The sequence below is a fragment of the Lissotriton helveticus genome, chromosome 8 (genome assembly GCF_964261635.1).
Source record: "Lissotriton helveticus chromosome 8, aLisHel1.1, whole genome shotgun sequence".
Lineage (NCBI taxonomy): Eukaryota > Metazoa > Chordata > Amphibia > Caudata > Salamandridae > Lissotriton > Lissotriton helveticus.
Window position 1 is genome coordinate 1,407,952,387 of NC_136069.1, and position 19,179 is coordinate 1,407,971,565.

At 43.6% G+C, this 19,179-nt stretch overlaps 1 protein-coding gene across 1 annotated transcript in view; it reads right to left on the reverse strand.

Annotated features, from left to right (window-relative positions):
- Positions 1-19,179, reverse strand: part of TMPRSS15 (transmembrane serine protease 15) — a 1,630,091-nt gene that overhangs the window by 567,099 nt on the left and 1,043,813 nt on the right. The window lies entirely within an intron of this gene.

Below are 19,179 nucleotides of genomic sequence, written 5' to 3' on the forward strand. Positions count from 1 at the left end.
TTGCCTAACAAGCTCCTTATATTAAGATCTTTGAACAAAAAAAATGCAAAATATAAAACAATATAAAAATAGGGGCACGCCCTACCCGGTTGCATTAGTCGGAATACACTGCAGTTGGCTGCTTTCTTCTTTTCAGCATTCATTTTCAAGAGCTTATTAGTGGTGAAGTCATTAGTTCAATCACCACGTGAAAGTGTAGTTTGAAAAGCATTGCAGAAAGGCATGCCTAATATATAATGACACCAATATCCATAGTGCTAATTTATAGTTCAAAAGAAATGGTTCTACTCTTAACCCTTTTAACAATTTAGTGATAGTAATGAGAAAAAATATGGATATAATTTTCTGCTACAGACATCATTGCCCATCATAATTATCTCCTTCTGAACTTGATTTTTGAAATAATAGATACCAGGCAAGTCCACTGCATGCAGAGCAGGGGGAGATGCAAACAAACAGAATCACCATCCTTGCTGTCCCCTCTATTGAATGCGCACTTCCACGTGTTCTTCTGAGCCCAAGGGCATGATGCCCTACTAATGAGCGGCCAGCTTGATATGGAATACGTAGGCCAGTTAAGGGGAGGAGTTTCAGAGCTGGGATGATGCAGTGCACAAACATACAAGCATAAAAAATGGGGTGAGCGGTGTCCACCGGCAAAAGACAGATTTTTTTAGACAAATTTCGGAGCACCTTGTTAGAAAAATCTGCAAACTCCACCAGCGGAGCGGAGTTGCTCACCCACCATTAGACTGGACCTGCTGTCTGCGACCTGAGCAGAGTCCTGATAGATTGGACCTGCTGTATCTTGTACTCAGGACAAAAAAGTTGTCTCCAAGGGTCACAAAGCTGACAGCCTATTACAGCTACAGGGACACAACTAGTCACAAGCGGCCTTTTCCTGCAACTGCCCTGTGGCAACAGAACCTAGATAGTAGCCAGCTGTTTTAACTCTGACTGACACCTTGTGGGACTCTATTCTAAGTGCCTCTGGTGAGGTTCTGAGAGGACTTTAGAAGTGTACTCCTGTGGTGATTGGGACTTAAAAGACTAAAGTCTTAAGGTGAAATCTTTCACTAGGATGAAACTGGCTGTTTTATCGACCCACGTTCCATCACAGTCACCCTCAAATTGTGCTCAGGTTCCAGTCAACCGCAATCATTGACTAGCTTTGGCACTTTGTGCTTCCTGGCACTATTCATACGTAAAAAAGCCAAAATTCATATTTCTGGATCCCATTATTGTATTTTGACATTTTGTTTAAGAAAAGATACTCCATGTACTAATATAGGTCAGGTATTTTATTGTGTTGCATTTCAACTTTATTACTGTTTTGGCACTGCATAAATACTTTACACCTTGCCCTAAATTAAGCATGTCTTCTCTGTGCCATAGCTACTATAGGTTGAGCTGAGTTTAAATCAGTGACTTTGAGGATTTGCCCCTACAAGGGTTGTGCTTGTTCCTTAAAGTGGGGAGTCACCCACCCCAAATATAATATGCTGTAGCAGTGCACAATTGTGGTGCCCTATATTTGCAAAAACTATAGTAAATACACCTCTCTGTACTCCTTTTGGAGAGTTATATGCCACCACAGCTAACTTATTAAAAATGTAAACTAATAAGTGGGAGATGCAGTTTAAAAAAGACAATAATCAAGTACAATGAAATAATTGACCTTCAAATTCACAAAACATATTATACACACTCAATTGAACATATACAAAGTGGTAAGATCACACAAACCTAGGATGCACAAGCATTCAAGTGCATAGTGTAAAAAGTCCAAATATATCCAGAATCTAAATCTTTTCCCCGGAGTTTTGGGGTCATGATGGCACATCATTCCTTTAACTAGAAGTGCAGGAGCAGGTGCATGCATGAACCTATGTAGGGATTTCAGGGTTTTTAGGCTACCCTAGGTGGTGTCAGGCATACTTTTAAATCTACTTTAATCAAAATATTTTATGACGTATTTCAATCAGTGTCACTGTATTTATAAGGAGCTGATGCTGCGTGACCCCTTCCAAAGATTTAGAGGGATGGAGCCTTAATATACAGTCCTATTCCCCATCCAACCGTCATCTTCTCCTGAAGAGATTCAGGGCCAGATTGAGAGATTGGTTCATGATTTACTCTGTCACAACATGGTGGATATTGTGTCAACCTTACTAGAAGTACTACTTTAATGCACTTGTAATGAGGTGGACAGGATATCTGCACTTTTGTGACTGAGCGACCCATGTAATAGACTCTAAATTAGGCCCCAAGCCTTTTAGGGATATATTTTATTACCTACCTATGAATATATTGGTGGAAGTTTGCTGGATTTGTTCCAGACCCAGCATTATTGTGCCTTAAAGCCCCACCGGGACATGACATCATTAAGAATACACAATTAAAGATGACATAAAGGACATTGTTTCTAAAGATTTTTTCATTGAAATAACAATATGGATTAAGAGGACTATCATTGGTCCATTATAAAGTGTGTGCACACCCTGAACTCGAGGACAGTAGTCCTGTTCTCACCTATCATTTATTCACTGGACAGTGTTCTTAGACAAAACACTCACAAGGGTGTTGCACCAAAATGAACTTGGCTAAAGAAGCTTGATAAACACAGAGAAGAATACTCAGAGTGCAACTGTTGATCAATATAAGTATTTCACAGTCATGGGAAAGGCATCAGTAGAGACCCCCAGGAACAGTAGGAGCATTAATTGAAAAAATAAATATTATGAGAAGAAATCTGTAAAGTCTCCATCAATAAATGCTGCACATTAAACATTAGTTCACTGACCAGCTAAGGTATATAAAATTAAGCAACAACTGCAGAGTTGTTCTGATCAAAAAAGGAAAATGTCTATGTAACTCCATGTAGCTCCTGTTCCTCCAATAGTTGTCTCATTTATTACACTAGTGTCATGGCTACTGTCAAAGCATTGGCTCAAATGTTTAACTTATGTGCAAAAAAGATCTAATTTAAAGTTCAGTGGTATAGTACATTCATCTGATATATGAAGGAAGATTAAATCTTCAGGATATTAAACCACCAGACGTCCCTCAACCATTGAGATAGTATGACAGAGAACTTTCACCAGCAGATTCTCCGATAGATTTAGCATTTGCTTCACACATTGGGAAATTGTCCATTTGAATTCAATCTAAAGTTGGTGAGGCAAGATGGCATCTGAGTAACGTCTCACTTCAAGACAATCCTCCGCTCAGACCCCCAATCATTAAGAATCACCCCGATGCCGCGCTAGAATGCCACCGTTGGATTACCTGAGAATCGACATAGCTGTGGCACACGATCAGTGTCTGCTTGGAAACACAGGAACAAGTGGTGTGGGGCTCTTCGGCCTGTGGTGGCCTGTCACTGAGTGGCTGCTGCCTTGGACGTTTTCTGTGTTCCCGATTGACCTGCGTCGTGAGTACACGGGGAGACAAGAGCTGTCATCAGCATCAGCTGCATCAAGGAGCCAGCGCCGTCATTAGAGGAAGAAACTTTCTTCTGAACTATTTAGATTAGTAAAACATTGTATCTTGCAGTTGGCCATGTCGGGACGTGGCAGAAAGCCAGCAAAGACAAGGAGTGCCCAACTTTCTATGGCCACAGCTATGGCAGCTAACCAGCCCCCCTCAGAGAGAGAGCTGTCTGTGGAAAATCGTTGAAAAAAGACTGAGGGACATGGTGGCAAGGGGAAGAAAAAAGTGGAAAAGGTGGATAAAATGGAGACAATACAAAAATCTCCACATAAAACCCCCCAGGATGTGGCGGATTGTCAACCACTAATAACCAATCTCTTTGGTCCAGTTGGGGAGGTTCACAAGTAACTGTAGAACAGGGCAAGGGGAATGAACAGCAAACTGCCGCTGGCACCACTTCTACCCCCGGGTTGAACCCGTAGCTGAGATACAGAATAACCCAAGCAGAGAACATGGTCTAGATGTGAAAAATTCAGTCCGCAGAAGCCCTATCCGAGTCCTCAAGAATGACGATAAAATAACTAAAGCTAGCCAGAGAATGTCTAAAAATAAGAACCCCTTGGGGGTATTGATGCCGGGAATGAAACAGTAAACACCTCACCAATACGGGCTCGATCTCCTGACACTCATGAAAAGTTCTACTCGTCAACTGATGAATCTGAGATATCAGATGTGAGCATATCAGCCACTAGTGAAGGAGAAGGGGTCAACTGGAACAGCAGCCTGGGGTGGGAATTCCATTCAATGGCTCAAGGACAAAGGAAATCGCTAACAAAAAAAAGAAGGGGGAAAAACCTACGGAGACCTCCGCCTGTGGCAGTGCTGTGGATTTGAAATGGGACTACTCGGCCTCACAACTAACCACTCTAACAGAACAAACAATCAGATCAGAGGGCAATCTCACAATGACAAACAATAGAGAGACTTCAGGGGTTGGGGAGCAGAATTATCCTGTCCTATCATTGGTACTCCAATCGATCAAGAGCTTCCAGTGGGAGGTTCAGACGGACAATCGGAGAGCACGTCTGGTAGCAAAACAATTGTAGGGTGCAGTCAGGAAAGTATGCAGGACCTGTGTGGAAATAGCAGACAGAATGGCCTCTGTAGAAGCCCGGGGCAAAAATCTGGAAAAATATGTTGTCCCTCTAAAGACAGAATGATGCACATGGGGGGATAATTAAATACCTGATTTGGAAAATGGAAGGCCAAGAAAATAGGCAATGCTGCAACAACCTTCGCTTTTGAGGAATCCCTGAGGGGGTCGAAGGAAATGATCCCAGGAAATACATGAACTCCCTACTAAGAGGGACCTTTCCTGAACTGAGCACCTGGGATTGGGACAAGGAGATTCAGCGAACCCACAGGTCCCCCTTAATGCTTCCATATGTCCTTTGAATACCCCTGAACGGCCAGACCTATGTTGCTATATTTTGGAAATTTCTTATTACGACAGACTCTATGATCTAGCTTGCCCAGCAGCAAATATGGAATTTGAAGGATTGTGTTTTTTGACCAGGCCAGATTTTGCTCACGCCACCGTGGAACAGAGGTGGAGATTGAGGCAGCTGGTTCATGTGGGGTTCCATAAAATTGTTACGTTTCTACCGAGAACGAGTAGCTGAGCGATTATATAGGACTGTTAAGAATGTAAAGCAAATAGAGCTTGAGGCTTTCACCAGCCCCCAGGCGTGGGTGGGGTGGGGTTGAAGAGGACAAATGCACAATTGTGATGTGGGTGAATTCCAAATGTATGTACATATTTATAAGTACTGTGCAAAGAAAAATTAAATTATAAAAAAAGAAAAATTGTCAATTCACTTCCAGCTCTAGTCAGGCCCTACATCCCTTTAAGTACATTGTAGTAGGGTGAAAGCTAAGTGGGAATTTTCAAATGTAAGTATTATTTCTCAACATTTTTACTGAAGTCTTCAACATCACAGTTTGTTCTTAATATTTTGCTGCATCTTGTTAACACCATGAGATTAATTCAAAAGATATAGGTTTATTTATTATAAATTATTTTGAAGTGCTTTAGCTTTGTAAGTTCTTCAAAGTTTTAAAGGCATGTATATGCAGTTTCGTCACTCAGTTGAGTTCTTGAATGGCTGTGTTCCGCAATCTTTGATTATTACACTATACCACATCATTTATGCATTGAAGACTTTTCCTTGGTCACTAAGTTATGTATTGATCCTTTGTAAATGTTAAGAAGACATTGTTTTTTTTTGTAAGTGTATCTCTTGCTGCAATCTTTTTTTATAGGTTTTCTCTTTCTGAGTCACTCTACGTGCCCACCCGGTATTCTGTTATTCTGTGAGTGAAAGTTAAAACAATTCAAATCACAAAGTAATGCATTGTGCCCAGCTAAAAATGGGAATGTGCAGCTTGCATATGTGTAACATTTATCAGAGGGGAGTTAAATATCATGGAGGGAATCTCGCCCCTTCAACTTCTGCGACCGGCAGCAGTCATTCAGGAATTGTGCCTGATGGGATTACTTAGTTCACATTTCACTTGGTGAGACAATGTACTCATATTAGGAGCCCCATAGGTACGGCAAATAGATGTTATTCTGCAATACGCTCATTCTGTGGAAAACGCTTAGCAGACTTCAGTATGAGTAGGAACCTTACATTTCTCTGTCTTATCGTCGAAAAAGAAAATGTCTGCTCAGCCTGCTATGTCTGTCCTTTCATTGGTCTAGCAGTGACTTTTTCAGCTAAGTAGTCCCAGCATGGCAAAATATTTTAGGACTCACAAGTGTATACGTCCACTGTGTCGAATGAGTGATATTGCATGACAAAAATATTACATTAACTGAACTGATCTAATCACATCATAAATGCACGTCTAAATAGGTAGATGTGAAATTATGTATAGTATTATATAATTGTCTTGACAATATTGTGGTAGATGCAGTAGTTTTGTAGGTTGATTTTATTGACCTTGTATGGCACTTTAGCACCCTCGTGACTACTGCACTGGAAGCTGCAGAGGAGCTTTGTCTGGCACACCAAAACCCATATTTACTAAAGATTTTGGGTACACCACATTGTTGGTGCAGTCACACACAAAAGTATTAAAGGATTTACAAACCACATAAACATAGATTTGTGTGACTATGTAAAATCAATGTAATACAAGGTAGCACATAGCGCTGCCTTGCATTACTTAGTGACTGGGAGGCATTACATGGGTGAAGCATAGGTTCTTCCATGCATTCACCCATGTATTTTGACATAAACCCAGATTTACTAAAGTCTAAGTTACGTTTTCTCGTGTCGAAATGCTTCAGCTACTAGGTGAGTTGCATAGTGCCCTGTAGCACACAAATTGTCAAGGTTATGTCTTTAGTGGTTCAGATACTTTTCCACAGCCCATTGGCACAGCTACTTCATCCTTCTGAGCTGCAGTGGACTTCATAATCCTGGGCCTTTCCTCCTGCTTACTATAACAGCACCTACATCTGAAAATAAAGTCCAACAAACGCTTCAGCAGAACATGCCCAGAGTGTACTTCAGACTGGAGTTCATCCACAGTGTGGATCAGAACTTCTTCCTTTGCTCCTCTTCTTCTCAATGGTTCTTACATATGCAGGCACTTAAAAATGGATATGTAAAGTTTTTTGAAGTCCCTACTTAATCTAGAGATGCCACATCGCATCTCTACCCCCGACTAGCAAATCCAGAGAGCACCCTGGCTTTCCAACCCCCATGCACAACATGTTTCTCTCTGAGCCAAGAAACTGCCCTGTGGTAACTAAAGCCAAAGGTCTGTTTTTTCCTCACTTTGCCTCAGGTGAACCATCCTGACAATGCTTGTCAAGGAGATGGAGTAAATACATACTGGAACTTATACCTTGCCTCTTTTCTCTTTCAGAGAAGAACAATCTCACAAAAGGGGCCTATTGTTCCAGGAGAACTTTGAAATGCCAGTAGGACAGCTGAGTAACTGACCCAGCAGGGTAGATCAAAGCATTCATTCGAATATGTATAGCACAGGGATTATGGCCAATGTATAAATGTCTAACCAAATGCACATAGAACACAACTAACTGGCAATGATTTTACTATGCCATGTCAACCATAAATTATGGTATAGGCACACTTTGTCCAAAACATTCAAAAAGTTTAAATACTTCAGATTTCATACTTCAGCCAAGAAAGAAGTGGACATTTATTCTTAGATTCTCAATTGAATGATAAATTCTTACAACCCAGAGCTAATTTATTCTGGGTCTCTTCTGCAACAGTTATACCTATGCGAAAGTGCCTGGCTGAGCCTGATAACAGTTCTCCTTGATCAGCCTGGACATTTAAGCACCTGCATGTGTTGTAGATTTAAACCCAGCTGAGCAGCAGTGGACCTTATTTTAAAATGTGGGCACTGCTCAATCCACATTTTGACAGAAGATTACATTGGATGAGACTCGATTATGGCACCTCATTCACAGCAGAGATCCAAAAACAGGACCTCTAAAAGGGAAAAAAACTGTGGATGCTAATGGGTCAGAATCTGCTTCCGGGCCCTGATAGTAAGAAAGAGTATATTGATCTGGTTGTTTGAATTCTATCCTTCCTCTCAAATAGCACCTAAAGAATTGGGATCAGGTTGGTTGAGTAGTTTGGGCACCCAGTCCCATTAGTAGTTCCCAAAGGATATTCCGTCTCATGCCTTTTTAACAGTATTTATATTCATCGTCCAGCACAACTTCTCAACCAATATCATGTCCAATTCCAATTATATGCAGGTGACACACAAACTAATTTCAGTCTAGACAATCTTTCAGGTAGTCTCATTAATATCAACTCATTCTTATATGAGGAACACCACCAGACGTAGGTCTAAAGTATGACTAGTGACAAAGCCGAGATTCTTGGTTTTGGAGACACAGGGCCTATCCCTCTGTAATTTGACTGGCAACAGGAGTTGGAATTTCCCAATCAATCCTCACAAAAAAGCCAAAACCCTTTGAATAAATTTGGTTGCTGAATTCTACTTTATCTCCAAAGCCAACTTAGTATTAAAAGTTATCAATCTATTACTTTTCACAATTTGATCATCAGATTGAGTTGACAAGATCTCTCATCATAGCATTCCCGACTTTACATGGCCCTTCCCAAAAACTCATTTGCAAACTAAAAAACACATATTCAGGCTCCATAAATGTTTCCAAATAGGACCCCATCAGGCCCACCCTAAAAACACTGGTTTAGCCCGCAAGTCATATTCAAATGTAATGTAATATGCATCATTCCCAAAGCTGACTGGGTCAAATACCCAGAATACCTAAAATTGGCCCTCCAATACAGCCCCGCCAGAATCCTCCATCCATTGTCCTCCTTCCACCTACCCAACTAATCTTTCCACATCTTGAAACATGAAGGCAGATGTCTAGGAGGTCAGGTCCTGAGACTGTGAAAATCTCTATGATCCGCCTTAAGATCCAAACAAAGCTTCTTACAATTCATCAAAATCCTAAAGACTGAACTTTTCAGGTTTCCATTTTAACATACAATTTTAAAGTTTAAAGTCGGAATATGAAGAACATTGAACACAGGGCATCTGCATTAGACTAGACACAAGTTTGCTTTTCTCTTCTCATAACTGTAGACTGTCAACTTTTCCAGTGCTCTGAAGTAGCAGGAAAGTAACACATAGCGCTACATAAAACTGAAAATAAAGAAATAAATACATAAATAAATAATATTACAAGGCTACTGCATGTCTTAAACGTTTCCTTGTTATGTTTTAAAACAGGTCTTGAAGTTTAAAGATGCCTGGATTAGATAGCTCATCTATGCTTTACATGGCTACTGAAACTATTAATTGTTACTGGGCACTGGAATTAAGTAGTAATGAATGATCAAATTATGAATCATGATTGGGTAAATTATGCAGCAATATAAGGCAAATTAAGTAACATTATTTAGTACTAGTGTAGAGTAGTCTCTCAATATTTCGATATTTTAATACTCATGGGTTCAGAAGGAAACACAATGCACTTGAAAGTTCAACAATTTCTTACGGAAGAAAAGTATTCACATTGAGCATATTCTCTTCCATATGTTTTTGCCTTCATGGAAGTACAGGAAGGCCACTCTAACGTGAGAATGGAACATCTGTATTTTCGATGTTTCATCCATTGTTAAATATAAGACTGAGGGGTGCCAAGGGCTATTGTCCCCAGCTTATGATTTGTATGGAAATGAACAAAACCTTTGTCATTTTTTTGTGTGGTCTCGGAGTATGTAATTGTTATCTTCTGCTACTGACAGGACCCCACCATTCGCAATATGTACGCTGTTAATATTTGCAGCTAATACTCTTTTTGCGCAGGCAATAGGCATCAAAAGTGCTATTGATGGGCCCACGGGTATCCTAATGCCAAATTAGCAAAGTGCAATGTTTTTGGCCTTGGGACCTATTTTCTTTTAACGGATAGAGGTCACAATGGAGACATTATGAGAGTGATTGAGGTCTGTTGTTCCAATCTGTTCTTGGGTCCAGCAACTTTTCAGAGGAACGAACCTATTGGATTCCTGCTAACTAATGTTCATGAGGTAGGCAACTTGAGAATTTTAGTCATCAAGCCCTAATACTTGTTGGCGCTTTGAGCATCCCTCTCAAAACACAGAGAGAACCTGGTCGTAGCCCAAAAGAAAAAATTTGGCAGAACCAGTCACTTTTTAGTATCAGGTCCTATACCATAAGAAGGGAAGCAAAGTGTTTAGCATTTGTTTACAATAGAAGCCCTTTCTTGACATAACTTCTGCTTGAAAACAGTGTCTGTCGCATGAAATAAATTGGTATGATTATGAAAAGAATATTTCCATGATAATGAAAAATCATCATTTCCAGATTCAATTGCATGTAAATGCGATTTTTCATAGCACATGTAAAAGCCCTTCCTAAGTTCACCTAGTGGGGGCAATAATAACATGTGGGCGAAATGTTCGGGGGCAATAATGACATATGGGCGAAATGTTCACGTCATTATTACCTGTTTAGTATTCGAGTACAGTAATCAACAGCTGAAAGTGGCCAGCTTAATTTTGGAGTGCATTACAACATATGCAATTTTTGATCCATTTAAAACAGCAACACATAATGCTTGACATTTCAAATACTGCTACATCCGGTGCATTATGAGGGAAGATCGGCAAATCCATAATCACACTGAAAAAAACCCTCTGTGATTACGCAATTGTGTCATTCGAGGGGCACTGGCACTGACATTTTATACAGCAGGTAACATTGTGGACAGCGGTTGGGTATATGTGGATTGCTCACTTTGAAAGTTATGGAGCGGTAAGTGACATCATTTTATAACTGTGTCATATTCGTCATAAATATGGATTGCTAGATGAATCATCAAACTGCAGGATATTTCTGCAGATGTCATCATCCAGACTAGAGTTAAATGCTCCGATTTCAGATGCTGGTTAAGGAATTTAGGGCACTATGGGAAGAATGTAGGGCTCTGTGTGAAGTCGATTCCACCGCACTTTTGACATTATTTTCCCAATCCAAAGGGTTACTAATACTATCCCTCTCTTATACTACCACGGCTCAGACTATTTGCCAATGTTATTTTATCTTTTTATGTCTACTTTACTTCTTACATTTTATATATTCCTAACCTCCTTTGATTTTTTTGGGTTGTATTTATGCATTCGTACTCTGGTACTCTGGATTTCTTGCTCCATTTCCCGTGAACTTCATTCTCTGTTTAATTATTTTCATCCTTTTTAGGTCTCGGCAACGAGATCTATTGTTGCCGAGTTCACTCGCAAGGGAATACAGAGCGGTGCACGAGCCGACCAGGGTCTGTGGACGCGCACACACGCAGGCAGGCACGCGAAAGACACACATAGACAGACAGACAGACAGACACACGCACGCACACACATGCATGCACACACACACACACACACACACACCCTCCCTCTCTGCCCACTCCCTCTCTGCCGCCCCCCTCTACCCCCACTCACCGGGCTCTTTCCCTCCGCAGCGGGTCAGTCATGGCAGCAGGCAGACTCGGTGTCTTCTCCGGCGATCTTCAGCTGATGTGCACGCCCACGCTGCGTCTCGTGCGCGCCCACCACGCTGTTTCACGCCCGTTGATCCTCAGCTTGTGATTACTACTCCTTCTAACCCGGATTCTAAATTACTATTTCTTGGTTCTCTAACTCCACTCTGTTGATTCGTAACAAACTGATATTCAGCACATTTTACAGTCTCGCTTTTGCTTCTCATAAATACAATAAGATTATTTTAAGCAAATGTCTACCCTTCTAATGGTCCTGTGCCTATCATGCTTCGGACTATAAAGTTTTAGAAAGTGTGGTGGAAGATTCCATGAGTGCAGAGTAGTGAGTGCGGAGTGTGAGTGCAGAGTGAGTTTGCAGAGTGCAGAGTGAGTGTGCAGAGTAGTGAGTGTGCAGAGAGAGTGTGTAGAGAGAGTGTGCAGAGAGAGTGTGCAGAGAGAGTGTGCAGAGTAGTGAGTGGAGAGTAGTGAGTGCAGAGTAGTGAGTGCAGAGTAGTGAGTGTGCAGAGTAGTGAGTGCAGAGTGTGAGTCCAGAGTGCAGAGTGAGTGTGCAGAGTAGTGAGTGCAGAGTAGTGAGTGCAGAGTAGTGAGTGCAGAGTAGTGAGTGCAGAGTAGTGAGTAGTGAGTGCAGAGTAGTGAGTAGTGAGTGCAGAGTAGTGAGTAGTGAGTGCATAGTAGTGAGTGCAGAGTAGTAAGTAGTGAGTGCAGAGTAGTGAGTAGTGAGTGCAGAGTAGTGAGTGCAGAGTAGTGAGTGCAGAGTAGTGAGTGCAGAGTAGTGAGTGCAGAGTAGTGAGTAGTGAGTGCAGAGTAGTGAGTGAGTGCAGAGTAGTGAGTGAGTGCAGAGTAGTGAGTAGTGAGTTCAGAGTAGTGAGTAGTGAGTGCAGAGTAGTGAGTGAGTGCAGAGTAGTGAGTGCAGAGTGCAGAGTAGTGAGTGCAGAGTAGTGAGTGGAGAGTAGTGAGTGGAGAGTAGTGAGTGCAGAGTTGTGAGTGCAGAGTAGTGAGTGCAGAGTAGTGAGTAGTGAGTGCAGAGTAGTAAGTGCAGAGTAGTGAGTGCAGAGTAGTGAGTAGTGAGTGCAGAGTAGTGAGTGCAGAGTAGTGAGTGCAGAGTAGTGAGTGCAGAGTAGTAAGTGCAGAGTAGTGAGTAGTGAGTGCAGAGTAGTGAGTGCAGAGTAGTGAGTAGTGAGTGCAGAGTAGTGAGTAGTGAGTGCAGAGTAGTGAGTGCAGAGTAGTGAGGAGTGAGTGCAGAGTAGTGAGTGCAGAGTAGTGAGTGCAGAGTAGTGAGTGCAGAGTAGTGAGTAGTGAGTGCAGAGTAGTGAGTAGTGAGTAGTAAGTGCAGAGTAGTGAGTAGTGAGTGCAGAGTAGTGAGTAGTAAGTGCAGAGTAGTGAGTAGTAAGTGCAGAGTAGTGAGTAGTGAGTAGTGAGTGCAGAGTAGTGAGTAGTGAATGCAGAGTAGTAAGTAGTGAGTAGTGAGTGCAGAGTAGTGAGTAGTAAGTGCAGAGTAGTGAGTAGTAAGTGCAGAGAAGTGAGTAGTGAGTAGTGAGTGCAGAGTAGTGAGTGCAAAATAGTGAGTGCAGAGTAGTGAGTGCAGAGTAGTGAGTAGTGAGTAGTGAGTGCAGAGTAGTGAGTAGTGAGTGCAGAGTAGTGAGTGCAGAGTAGTGAGTAGTGAGTGCACAGCAGTGAGTGCAGAGTAGTGAGTGCAGAGTAGTGAGTGTAGAGTAGTGAGTGCAGAGTAGTGAGTAGTGAGTAGTGAGTAGTGAGTGCAGAGTAGTGAGTGCAGAGTAGTGAGTAGTGAGTGCAGAGTAGTGAGTAGTAAGTGCAGAGTAGTGAGTAGTGAGTGCAGAGTAGTGAGTGCAGAATAGTGAGTGCAGAGTAGTGAGTGCAGATTAGTGAGTAGTGAGTAGTGAGTGCAGAGTAGTGAGTAGTGAGTGCAGAGTAGTGAGTGCAGAGTAGTGAGTAGTGAGTGCAGAGTAGTGAGTAGTGAGTGCAGAGTAGTGAGTGCAGAGTAGTGAGTGCAGAGTAGTGAGTGCAGAGTAGTGAGTAGTGAGTAGTGAGTGCAGAGTAGTGAGTGCAGAGTAGGGAGTGCAGAGTAGGGAGTGCAGAGTAGTGAGTAGTGAGTGCAAAGTAGTGAGTGCAGAGTAGTGAGTGCAGAGTAGTGAGTAGTGAGTGCAGAGTAGTGAGTGCAGAGTAGTGAGTGCAGAGTAGTGAGTAGTGAGTGCAGAGTAGTGAGTAGTGAGTGCAGAGTCATGAGTGCAGATTAGTGAGTAGTGAGTGCAGAGTAGTGAGTAGTGAGTGCAGAGTAGTGAGTGCATAGTAGTGAGCGCAGAGTAGTGAGTAGTGAGTGCTGAGTAGTGAGTAGTGTGTAGTGAGTGCAGAGTAGTGAGTAGTGAGTGCAGAGTAGTGAGTAGTGAGTGCAGAGTAGTGAGTGCAGAGTAGTGAGCAGTGAGTGCAGAGTAGTGAGTGCAGAGTAGTGAGTGCAGAGTAATGAGTGCAGAGTAGTGAGTGCAGAGTAGTGAGTAGTGAGTGCAGAGTAGTGAGTAGTGAGTGCAGAGTAGTGAGTAGTGAGTGCAGAGTAGTGAGTAGTGAGTGCAGAGTAGTGAGTAGTGAGTGCAGAGTAGTGAGTAGTGAGTGCAGAGTAGTGAGTGCAGAGTAGTGAGTAGTGAGTGCTGAGTAGTGACTAGTGTGTAGTGAGTGCAGAGTAGTGAGTAGTGAGTGCAGAGTAGTGAGTAGTGAGTGCAGAGTAGTGAGTGCAGAGTAGTGAGTGCAGAGTAGTGAGTAGTGAGTGCAGAGTAGTGAGTAGTGAGTGCAGAGTAGTGAGTGCAGAGTAGTGAGTAGTGAGTAGTGAGTGCAGAGTAGTGAGTGCAGAGTAGTGAGTGCAGAGTAGTGAGTGCAGAGTAGTGAGTAGTGAGTAGTGAGTGCAGAGTAGTGAGTAGTGAGTGCAGAGTAGTGAGTAGTGAGTGCAGAGTAGTGAGTGCAGAGTAGCGAGTAGTGAGTGCAGAGTAGTGAGTGCAGAGTAGTGAGTGCAGAGTAGTGAGTAGTGAGTGCAGAGTAGTGAGTAGTGAGTGCAGAGTAGTGAGTGCATAGTAGTGAGCGCAGAGTAGTGAGTAGTGAGTGCTGAGTAGTGAGTAGTGTGTAGTGAGTGCAGAGTAGTGAGTAGTGAGTGCAGAGTAGTGAGTAGTGAGTGCAGAGTAGTGAGTGCAGAGTAGTGAGCAGTGAGTGCAGAGTAGTGAGTGCAGAGTAGTGAGTGCAGAGTAATGAGTGCAGAGTAGTGAGTGCAGAGTAGTGAGTAGTGAGTGCAGAGTAGTGAGTAGTGAGTGCAGAGTAGTGAGTAGTGAGTGCAGAGTAGTGAGTAGTGAGTGCAGAGTAGTGAGTAGTGAGTGCAGAGTAGTGAGTAGTGAGTGCAGAGTAGTGAGTGCAGAGTAGTGAGTAGTGAGTGCTGAGTAGTGACTAGTGTGTAGTGAGTGCAGAGTAGTGAGTAGTGAGTGCAGAGTAGTGAGTAGTGAGTGCAGAGTAGTGAGTGCAGAGTAGTGAGTGCAGAGTAGTGAGTAGTGAGTGCAGAGTAGTGAGTAGTGAGTGCAGAGTAGTGAGTGCAGAGTAGTGAGTAGTGAGTAGTGAGTGCAGAGTAGTGAGTGCAGAGTAGTGAGTGCAGAGTAGTGAGTGCAGAGTAGTGAGTAGTGAGTAGTGAGTGCAGAGTAGTGAGTAGTGAGTGCAGAGTAGTGAGTAGTGAGTGCAGAGTAGTGAGTGCAGAGTAGCGAGTAGTGAGTGCAGAGTAGTGAGTGCAGAGTAGTGAGTGCAGAGTAGTGAGTAGTGAGTGCAGAGTAGTGAGTGCAAAGTAGTGAGTGCAGAGTAGTGAGTGCAGAGTAGTGAGTAGTGAGTGCAGAGTAGTGAGTGCAGAGTAGTGAGTGCAGAGTAGTGAGTAGTGAGTGCAGAGTAGTGAGTAGTGAGTGCAGAGTAGTGAGTGCAGAGTCGTGAGTAGTGAGTGCAGAGTAGTGAGTAGTGAGTGCAGAGTAGTGAGTAGTGAGTGCAGAGTAGTGAGTAGTGAGTGCAGAGTAGTGAGTGCAGAGTAGTGAGTGCAGAGTAGTGAGTGCAGAGTAGGGAGTGCAGAGTAGGGAGTGCAGAGTAGGGAGTGCAGAGTAGTGAGTAGTGAGTGCAGAGTAGTGAGTAGTGAGTGCAGAGTAGTGAGTGCAGAGTAGGGAGTGCAGAGTAGGGAGTGCAGAGTAGGGAGTGCAGAGTAGGGAGTGCAGAGTAGGGAGTGCAGAGTGGTGAGTGCAGAGTGGTGAGTGCAGAGTGGTGAGAGCAGAGTGGTGAGTGCAGAGTGGTGAGTAGTGAGTGCAGAGTAGTGAGTGCAAAGTAGTGAGTGCAGAGTAGTGAGTGCAGAGTACTGAGTGCAGAGTAGTGAGTGCAGAGTAGTGAGTGCAGAGTGGTGTGTGCAGAATGGTGTGTGCTGTTGAGTGCAGAGTGGTGTGTGCTGTTGAGTGCAGAGTGGTGTGTGCTGTTGAGTGCAGAGTGCTGTGTGCTGTTGAGTGCAGAGTGCTGTGTATTGGCAATGTAAATGACAATGCCATTTATTTATTATTTAAAGAAAAAAAAGAAATGGCATGAGCAATGCTAATAGCGCTACCTTTAATGATGCCGAGACCATTGCATTGTAAATGCTTGTTTAATGTTTGTGCCCTCTTTTCTCCGAATGCCTGTCTATTTGAAGAGTAGTGAGTGCAGAGTAGTGAGTGCAGAGTAGTGAGTAGTGAGTAGTGAGTGCAGAGTTGTGAGTGCAGAGTAGTGAGTGCAGAGTAGTGAGTAGTGAGTGCAGAGTAGTGAGTGCAGAGTAGTAAGTGCAGAGTAGTGAGTGCAGAGTAGTGAGTAGTGAGTGCAGAGTAGTGAGTGCAGAGTAGTGAGTGCAGAGTAGTGAGTGCAGAGTAGTGAGTGCAGAGTAGTGAGTAGTGAGTGCAGAGTAGTGAGTGCAGAGTAGTGAGTAGTGAGTGCAGAGTAGTGAGTAGTGAGTGCAGAGTAGTGAGTGCAGAGTAGTGAGGAGTGAGTGCAGAGTAGTGAGTGCAGAGTAGTGAGTGCAGAGTAGTGAGTGCAGAGTAGTGAGTAGTGAGTGCAGAGTAGTGAGTAGTGAGTGCAGAGTAGTGAGTAGTGCGTAGTGAGTGCAGAGTAGTGAGTAGTGAGTAGTGAGTGCAGAGTAGTGAGTAGTAAGTGCAGAGTAGTGAGCAGTAAGTGCAGAGTAGTGAGTAGTGAGTAGTGAGTGCAGAGTAGTGAGTAGTGAATGCAGAGTAGTGAGTAGTGAGTAGTGAGTGCAGAGTAGTGAGTAGTAAGTGCAGAGTAGTGAGTAGTAAGTGCAGAGAAGTGAGTAGTGAGTAGTGAGTGCAGAGTAGTGAGTAGTGAGTGCAGAATAGTGAGTGCAGAGTAGTGAGTGCAGAGTAGTGAGTAGTGAGTGCAGAGTAGTGAGTAGTGAGTGCAGAGTAGTGAGTGCAGAGTAGTGAGTAGTGAGTGCACAGCAGTGAGTGCAGAGTAGTGAGTGCAGAGTAGTGAGTGCAGAGTAGTGAGTGCAGAGTAGTGAGTGCAGAGTAGTGAGTGCAGAGTAGTGAGTAGTGAGTAGTGAGTGCAGAGTAGTGAGTGCAGAGTAGTGAGTAGTGAGTGCAGAGTAGTGAGTAGTAAGTGCAGAGTAGTGAGTAGTGAGTGCAGAGTAGTGAGTGCAGAATAGTGAGTGCAGAGTAGTGAGTAGTGAGTAGTGAGTGCAGAGTAGTGAGTAGTGAGTGCAGAGTAGTGAGTGCAGAGTAGTGAGTAGTGAGTGCAGAGTAGTGAGTGCAGAGTAGTGAGTGCAGAGTAGTGAGTAGTGAGTGCAGAGTAGTGAGTGCAGAGTAGTGAGTGCAGAGTAGGGAGTGCAGAGTAGGGAGTGCAGAGTAGTGAGTAGTGAGTGCAAAGTAGTGAGTGCAGAGTAGTGAGTGCAGAGTAGTGAGTAGTGAGTGCAGAGTAGTGAGTACAGAGTAGTGAGTAGTGAGTGCAGAGTAGTGAGTAGTGAGTGCAGAGTCGTGAGTGCAGATTAGTGAGTAGTGAGTGCAGAGTAGTGAGTAGTGAGTGCAGAGTAGTGAGTGCAGAGTAGTGAGTGCATAGTAGTGAGCGCAGAGTAGTGAGTAGTGAGTGCTGAGTAGTGAGTAGTGTGTAGTGAGTGCAGAGTAGTGAGTAGTGAGTGCAGAGTAGTGAGTAGTGAGTGCAGAGTAGTGAGTGCAGAGTAGTGAGCAGTGAGTGCAGAGTAGTGAGTGCAGAGTAGTGAGTGCAGAGTAGTGAGTGCAGAGTAGTGAGTGCAGAGTAGTGAGTAGTGAGTGCAGAGTAGTGAGTAGTGAGTGCAGAGTAGTGAGTGCAGAGTAGTGAGTAGTGAGTGCAGAGTAGTGAGTAGTGAGTGCAGAGTAGTGAGTAGTGAGTGCAGAGTAGTGAGTAGTGAGTGCTGAGTAGTGAGTAGTATGTAGTGAGTGCAGAGTAGTGAGTAGTGAGTGCAGAGTAGTGAGTAGTGAGTGCAGAGTAGTGAGTGCAGAGTAGTGAGTGCAGAGTAGTGAGTAGTGAGTGCAGAGTAGTGAGTGCAGAGTAGTGAGTGCAGAGTGGTGAGTAGTGAGTAATGAGTGCAGAGTAGTGAGTAGTGAGTGCAGAGTAGTGAGTACAGAGTAGTGAGTGCAGAGTAGTGAGTGCAGAGTAGTGAGTAGTGAGTAGTGAGTGCAGAGTAGTGAGTAGTGAGTGCAAAGTAGTGAGTAGTGAGTGCAGAGTAGTGAGTAGTGAGTGCAGAGTAGTGAGTGCAGAGTAGTGAGTAGTGAGTGTAGAGTAGTGAGTGCAGAGTAGTGAGTGCAGAGTAGTGAGTAGTGAGTGCAGAGTAGTGAGTGCAGAGTAGTGAGTAGTGAGTGCAGAGTAGTGAGTGCAGAGTAGTGAGTGCAGAGTAGTGAGTCGTGAGTGCAGAGTAGTGAGTAGTGAGTGCAGAGTAGTGAGTGCAGAGTCGTGAGTAGTGAGTGCAGAGTAGTGAGTAGTGAGTGCAGAGTAGTGAGTAGTGAGTGCAGAGTAGTGAGTGCAGAGTAGTGAGTAGTGAGTGCAGAGTAGTGAGTGCAGAGTAGGGAGTGCAGAGTCGGGAGTGCAGAGTAGGGAGTGCAGAGTAGGGAGTGCAGAGTAGTGAGTAGTGAGTGCAGAGTAGTGAGTAGTGAGTGCAGAGTAGGGAGTGCAGAGTAGGGAGTGCAGAGTGGTGAGTGCAGAGTGGTGAGTGCAGAGTGGTGAGTGCAGAGTGGTGAGTGCAGAGTAGTGAGTGCAGAGTAGTGAGTGCAGAGTAGTGAGTGCAGAGTACTGAGTGCAGAGTAGTGAGTGCAGAGTGGTGTGTGCAGAATGGTGTGTGCTGTTGAGTGCAGAGTGGTGTGTGCTGTTGAGTGCAGAGTGGTGTGTGATGTTGAGTGCAGAGTGGTGTGTGCTGTTGAGTGCAGAGTGCTGTGTGCTGTTGAGTGCAGAGTGCTGTGTATTGGCAATGTAAATGACAATGCCATTTATTTATGATTTAAAGAAAAAAAAGAAATGTCATGAGCAATGCTAATAGCTCTACCTTTAATGATGCCGAGACTATTGCATTGTAAATGCTTGTTTAATGTTTGTGCCCTCTTTTCTCCGAATGC